The sequence below is a fragment of the Prunus mume genome, linkage group LG5 (genome assembly GCF_029339155.1).
Source record: "Prunus mume cultivar Tortuosa linkage group LG5, ASM2933915v1, whole genome shotgun sequence".
Classification (NCBI taxonomy): Eukaryota; Viridiplantae; Streptophyta; class Magnoliopsida; order Rosales; family Rosaceae; genus Prunus; species Prunus mume.
In genome coordinates this window covers 17,921,383-17,929,367 of record NC_142702.1, presented here as the reverse complement: position 1 = coordinate 17,929,367, position 7,985 = coordinate 17,921,383, and the positions used below count along the sequence as shown (strand labels likewise).

The window sequence follows — 7,985 nt, the reverse complement described above, 5'->3', positions numbered from 1 at the left end:
TAAGTGGAAAGTTTAAGTGTGTACTATATTTACTGACCAAATTTACGAACATGATAATTGTATTCAAGCTTGGAAGAGCCCACACAAGCCCACTAGCAAATACTGTTGATGAGAAACCTTATGGAGAGAGATTGAAAGTTCAGGGAACACACCCACAAAAAAAAAAGCAGGAAATGTTAAGGAAGAACATTAACAATGTCATTGCTGCTTGTGAGCTAGTTTAATACAGCATGCTAGTACTGGGCAAATGCTAGTACTAATTAAGCTGCTTGCAGCACCAACAGCTCCACATTACTTGAATCTTCACAAGCATAGTTCCCCCTTGGGTCTTGGTGGTACATCGAAGAGAGAAACAAGGCATGTGGCATACTGGGGTCGGCCTAATCGGAGTGATCAACTATACAACCACAAGCAATATACGGGGGGCCAAAGGGTGTGATTCCAAAATTGGAATTCTTTTTTGCTGGGAAAAGAGATAAGTTCTAGCTTTATTGATGTCTATGATTTCAAGGATTTCTTGAAATCCATTACTACCTTAATAATAAAAAGATTTCCTATTTCCCATCACTCTTTATACAGTGGAACTGAGAAAGTTTTCCTATTTCCCATCACTCTTCATACAGGGGAATTGAGAAATAATATGGCCTAAGATCGCTGCTCGTGTAAGCACTGCAACTGTTTGAGACAGACTTTCGCTGAAGCTTTTCATTTCATCTCAACTTGCACTAGAAAGAATAGTACTGATCAAAGCTCCAGTTCTGCGTCCCATACCTGATTGTAGTTTTTGGTCCATAAAATCTCCATCTGATGTAATTTCTCATGTTCTTGTTCAGCGGATACGATTCACATGGGAAAAAGGCTCTTTGGGAGCTGGTTTAACCTCCTCAGGGTCCCCAAAAACATTCCAGAAGTTCAGTCTTTCACCACCTGCTGATGCTACTGTGCAACCATTCGGGCTCTGGGCCATATAAAGGACTCTAGACGTATGACCCGTGAGTTCTGCAATTCTAACCATTGATGGGTATTTCCAAAGAGTAAGCTGATTCTGAGTAAACCCATGTGAGCTAAGCAGTTCTCGTTCATTCATATTCCACAACAAAGCACAGACCTGAGAGCCAGTGTCAACCGAGTTCAGGCAAGCACCTGTGTGAGTGTTCCAGAACTTTACGCACCGATCATTCCCACCTCCACCAGAAGCTAGCAAATTTCTCTGGAAAGGACACCAAGCAAGGGCTTTTACAGCAGCTGTATGGTCTTCAAGCCTGTGAAGCCACTGTGTTGGGGCCACAGATCTGTTGTCCCATATATGGAGCAGGTTATCATTCCCTCCACTTGCTAATTGCTGGCCTGAGGCCGACCACTTAAGCCCACAAACCTCTCGTTCATGTCCTCTGTATGTCTCAACAATGTGCGATCTAATTCTTACATCATTGTTCACAATGCGGCCATCCATTCCTCCAGTAGTAAGAATGTGATTGTTCCATGCTAGTGAGCCTACCCGTGATCTGTGACAACCTCTCAAGGTTCTCAGATACTGCTTAGTAGTTGAATCCCATAGCTGTACTTCGGAATTATCCAGTCCAACAGCAATGCGGCATCCATCAACAGCCCAACTGACACTGGTAACAGGTCCCATTTCAACATCAAATGTGGCCGCTTCCGAATTAGAATGATCAGTAGCATCCCACAAATAAACTGTGTTTGCAAGAGCTATTGCGATAACATTGGAGCTTCCCCAATCCAACAAATTCAGGTAATAATCATCAATAAGGTGAGGAGCATCCAGTGTTGTCTGTGGAGTTAGAGGAATATGTCTCTGTGGCTTAGAGTTTGCCGGTTTATCCTGTGGGAAAGAAGAGAAGTTGCTAGGGAAGAGCTCTACGGGGGGAGAAGGCTTGTTCTTGAAAGCGAGGATTCTAGTGCGATTCAAGTTCATAGCCCTTTGCCAACTGCTTCCTATAGTCTCTTCCATATCTAGATGGGTTTTCCTTACCTTTCCTACCTTGAGTAAGCATGTAATGCGCAAAATCAAAATCCATTGCAGACCTATTTGGTATGAACCTGTCCAAATTTTCCCGAGAATTCCTTTTCTGAAGAAGCCGTTCTTCAAGAGGGCATCTAGACCTCATTGTTATGTTAAGACGCGACAAGATAACATATATGTGAAAAATGAAAACAATAACAAAAAAGCAGAGAGAGAGACTAAAGATCAAATATCCTGCAAATATCCAACAAAACAATAAGCAAAAAATAAGAAATCCTGCAAATGGATCACTCAGTATGCAAAACCCAAACAAAAAAGAAACTGAGAGAATATGAAAAACCCAGCAAGTAGATTAACGGGTGCACAAAATCAAAGCCTGCAAACAAATCGTTAGGTTCAATTCAATAAACCCAAAAGTAAATTAACAAAAGAACGGAAATTGAATAGTAATCTCTGACCGTTGGAAAACTAGGGTTTTCGGCAGCCGTTGAAGCCAAAGATTGAAGCCCGCCGAAAACCGAATCAAACCCAGAGAACGCCAAAACGACTTCAGAGAAGAACGCAAGAGAATTGAAGCGCTAATCAAGAGAAGAACGAAGTCGACGGCCACGGAGCGTAAATGGTAGAGTTTCTAATTTTTGTCAAGATCAGAGAGCGGATTGGGTTAGATGTGATTTCAAAATCGAGTCCTAAGTTTCGCGGTGAGGACGACCATATATATTCCGTCGAATACGCGTAGAATACGTGTCGAATACGCGTCGAAGTGCGAATAAAATTGTCGAGCGAAGGCTCAAAAGGCCCATTTTAACTCCTGCTCATTATGTTATGATATTTACTCGTCTTAATAAAATATCTGTTTGATTTGATAAAATAATTATGATTTAAGAGTAAAAATAGACAAAAATGCTACTTAATAAATAAATAAATACAAGACCTTTAAAATAATTATGTTTAAGAGGGCTGTGTGATACTTAAGGACTACTCGGGGCTGGGGCTGTTGTACCCCGTAAGGAAAAAATTAGGCAATTATTTATGCAAACAATCTGGTCAATGAAGGTTGTTTTTATTGAAGAGTGATGCTAAATGAATCTTAAAATTAATTGATTACACTGTATAATTTAAGTACACCTTAATATTTAAGAGTTTTTCTATTTAAACCCTGCACTTTTCTTTATTCACCCCATATTTTAAGTTCACCCCAACTTCTAATTCAAATTTTCTCAATTTCTAAGAACATCCCATTATCTTACCAAACTACCCATAAATACACACCCAGCTAAAAAATAAATAAAAAAAAAAAAAAACTCATCAACCCCACATACCTCTATCTTACCCCTTAGAGCATCCACAATGATACTCTCTATTTCTTAGCTAAAATTTAGGTAAAAATATAAGAAAGCTATTTTAGGAGCTCTTCTAAAAAATTTCAACTCCAATCATACTCCATAATTTAGAGAGTCATAAATGTTATAGCTCTTTTTTGATTGGTCGATCTCTATTAAAAAATAAAATAAAAAATAGTTAGCATTAAATAAAAGTTTGAAATACTCATTAAATAAAGCAGCATTAAATTATAGGGAGCCACTAGGAGTCCTTTATCTCTCCTCAGATTTAGGAGCTCCTAGAAGACTCTATTTTAGAAGGTGGATAGGGAGCATGGTTGGAGTTGCATTTTTACAATTCCTCCCTAAAATTTGTCTAAGGAGGTGGTTTAAGGGGCCCATTGTGGATGCTCTTACTACTCTAAGTTCACCTCAACTCAGAATTACAACAAGCCACTATTTACATACCGTATTTAAGGTTTGTGAAGAGATTATGTGAGTGTAATAGGTTTCTTATAGGGAGTTTTACTAAAACACCCAAAATGGGAGTTGAAATTATAAAAAAACCCAACACCCAAAACACTTTATAAACACACCTAAAACTCATCATTACACACACTCAAAACCCATTTATAAACACACCCAAAAAATATACAATTGTTGACTTTGGGGTTGATTTTGGGTGTATTTCTATGTTTAAATAGTGTTTGAGGTTTTTTTATAAATACATGTCTAGGATTTAGTTTATTTATAAATTTGTATTTCTTATATTGAAAAAAAAGAGTAATCTGACAATAAAGTGCAGAGGAGTTTGTGTTTCTCTAAAACTTAATATGAAGAGTGGTGAGGTGTGTGGGGTGTGTGTATATATATTAGGGTTAAGTTGGATGACTTTTTTTGTCTTTTTACACAATAATAAAACTTAAAAGCTTAATGATTTAAGTATTGAGGTGAACAAAGAAACGTGTGAGGTTTAAATAGAAAAACTCTATTTAAATCAAAATATAAAATTAACTAAGTACACCTTATTTAACTACCAAAAATACCCTTGATACACCCTAATACACTATCATACAACAGCAAACCCATTCGAATCTAGTAACAGAGTATTCATCAAGGTCAAGTGTCATACTAAATTATTCGGATATCATGGTTGAGAAGCTTTGATTCAAAGGTAGCAAAAAGCCCCTTGTTTTCTCTTTGATTTATCATTCGCCCTTGCCATGTGGTTCTTTATCCCTTGATTAAATGATTTTTACCGGATCTTAAATTAGAACGGACAACAACAAAGAATAAAAAGTTCAATATAGGGATGCATATATCGTGATGACCTTGTTGGGATTAGGTATCAGCTGGAAAACCCTAGGAAATCCTATCTTTGTATGATCAATGTGCCAATGGATTTTTCTCCTTCAACCACTGAATGGGACCTTTAGAACTCCACACCAGAGGCCCATAAAAGAATTAACTGTAAGAAAAATTGACAATTAACATAATTGAGAATTGGATAAGCCATAGTTTAATAGAAATTAACAAGTTCAAATAAATGACTTTCTGGTGGTATATGTAGAAGCTGCTGAATATGTGAGCAAATATAAACCTAATAGCCTTCCACAGTTATATTATAAACCTGTTATAAGGGCATTCATCTCAGACGCCATTTCAGCTTCCTTTCCATTCCAGCATCCCTTGCACAAATGTTCACCATCAAGTGTTTATATTTATTTCCACTTTTTTTTTTAAGGTCTTACCTTCGTCCTCATTATATATCAAGCAAAAACCCAAAAGGAAAATTACATCAGAGAACTTCTCACAAACAGCTAACATGCACAATATGTCATACAAATAACAAACCACTGCGGTGGAAAACATCAAGGCAATCACCCAAACCACTGCGGATAGGCGGCAGGCTTGTGAATGTTGCAAGATAGCTGCGTATCGCTTCCCTAATGTTAAGGAAGATGCAGCTACTACTCTGCCTGGCAGGTGTGGAATTGCGTTGAACATCCCTATCTAAAAGAACATCAACTGTCAGAAATTGCTCTTGCTAATGTTAAATGGAAAAAACAAAATTGCATATTGGCTTGAAATTAATGTTTTTTTTTTCCCTTTCCCGTAATTAACTTATACATAAAATCTTGCTAACTTTTCTTGTTTCTCTTGGATCAGTATCAACTAAGACGGAGGTGAACATGAGCGCAGTAAATAAAGCAAGGGATAGAGTTGAGGGTTATATGATCATTTCCTTGTCTTAATAAAATTTCTGCATGATTTCCGGTTGAAATATAAATGATTAGAGTGTTTTCAGTGGCGCAGATTTGGGGAGCCCAAAACTATTCCTGCAGCCCAGTTTTGCCGGGCAGGAGGTGGGAGCCACGACTCAGTTTCCGCTAACGACTAGCAGCCACGTGGTGGCCTCTAGGTGCTCTGATCGCTTTTTTTCCTCCAATCCAATGGCAGCCAATTTTTTGCAATAAAATAATGAAAAAAATTCAAAAAATTTTATAAAAAAATGAATTTTTTTCTATAAATACCAACTAATACTCTTCACTTTTAACACCAAATCCTCATACATTTTCTTCTCCTTCAACTATTATTCACTTTCTACTCAATATTTTTTTCACTTTCAAGTTTTATTTTAACCCAAAAATATTATCCGAAAATATTATACAAATTAATTGTTTAGGTAAAAAAATTTGTGAAAAAAACAAAAAAATGAATAGTATTTGCCCTTTGTCCATGACAACGGGTGGAAACACACATTGTTTTTTGCAAGGGCAGCCACTATTCATGTGAATAGTAACTGCCCTAGCCCCTCCTGTCATGGTAAATGGCAAATGGGAAGTTGCTCTTAATTATGATTTAAGTGAGCCACTTAAATAAAGATAAATTTCTTAGTGCTTTTCTTTTCCTTGAATGCATATGAAACAAGTTCATAATATATCATTTCAGTATTGCACAAGTAGAGTCTTGATGATGATGGTGTTTGCCAATACATCTTGTTTCAAATCAAAACCAAGCAATCGATCATGCACAGATTAAAACTGAGGCTCATAACAATCACTTTTTATATTTAGAAAACGAAAGATAAGCTTCAATTAGATTTATATTTATTTTAAAAAAGTTACAAAATAACAATTGAAACATCAATAAGTATCCTTTACATAAATTGAAACTTCATAAATAAAAAAAATAAATAAAAAGTTCCACTCTTTGGCCTTGGTGGTGGTGCATTTGTGCCAGAACTGAATTCTCTGTGGCCTATTGATGTCTTTTAGAGCAAAAATCTTCCGCAATGAAACTCATTTTCCTGGGAAAGAGTAAGGGCTATTATTGTAACTAATGTGATAATAGTGCAGGTGCTTTGCAGTTTGTAACAAAGACAATGAATTGGATTTTTCTTTTTTGTTGTAACTTTAATTCATTTTTCTTTGCATTTTCCTTTTGGTTTATAACTTTAAAGGATTTGGAATTGGAATGCTTGAGAAGTTTAACTTTAATAGGAATGCTTGGAATTGTAACTTTAATTTTCTTAGGTTGTGAATGCTTGAGAAGTTGAAGAGATTGTGAATTTATATATGTTTGAGAAATTGAGGTTGTGTATTTATTTAGGTTGTGAATTTATATTTTGTGAATGTTTGAGAACAAACCGCAAAACGCGGTTGGTTTGCGGTTTCAGTCATTGCCATAACTGATGTCTTAGAGCACTTCCAATTTGCCTGGGAAAGAGTAAGGGCTACTATTAACGTGAATAGTGGCAGCCCTTGTAAAAGACAATTTATCCATTGCCATTACTATTCATTTTTTTTAATAAATATTTTTACATAAATAATTAATTTGGAGAAGATTTCGGATAAGATTTTCGGTTCCCAAGTATCAATATTTATTATAAAATATTGCCATGTGTCAGTTTTCGGAGATGATTCTTGGATACAATTTTCAAATAAGATTCTCGGTTGCTACGTGTCGATATTTATTATAAAATCCAAATGTCAAATATCAGATAAATTTTAGGATAAAATTTTCAAGTGCCATGTGTCGATATTTATTATAAAATACAAATATCATATTTTAGATAAGATTTTCATCCATCTATAATCGCGCCACGTGTCATGTCCCATCTGCTAAATCTCTCAATAAAATCAGAGGCGCAACTCATACCTCTCACTCCATATCTTCTCTATCTTTTCATTTCTCATATTTTAAATTCATATTCCACTGTCAATGTTGGACATGAGAAGATGTTTGGAGAGGCAAGAATGAGAAATTAAAGAAAAAAGGCGTAGAAGAGCAAAAGAAAAAAGGGAGGAGCAAGAAAATGATGAACAAGTTGCCATGGCAGTGGGTATGCTCGATCTTATCAAGCCAAGGCCACCACGGTGGTTCACAAGTCAACTGTGGCCCAAACGTGGACAAACATAGGCATTCTCAGGGTAAGAATCTTTTGGAAGATTACTTTATCCCAAATTTTGTGCACTCTAATGTTGATTTTCAAGGGCGATATAGAATGCAACCCTATTTGTTCAATAAATTCATGCATGAAGTTTGCAATTACGATGCGTTTTAGGGCTTCGTTCAAACATATAGCCTTTTCAAAAGTATGTCTTCTCGGCCTCACAACCACGACATTATGGGCTCCATGAGAGACTACTATGGTTAAATCGGTGGCCTTCCCACGC

General features: G+C 36.4%; 1 pseudogene; it reads right to left on the bottom strand.

Annotated features, from left to right (window-relative positions):
• On the bottom strand, positions 1–2,687 carry LOC148917192 (cell division cycle 20.2, cofactor of APC complex pseudogene; annotated as a pseudogene).
• Between the last annotated feature and the right edge of the window lie 5,298 nt (positions 2,688–7,985).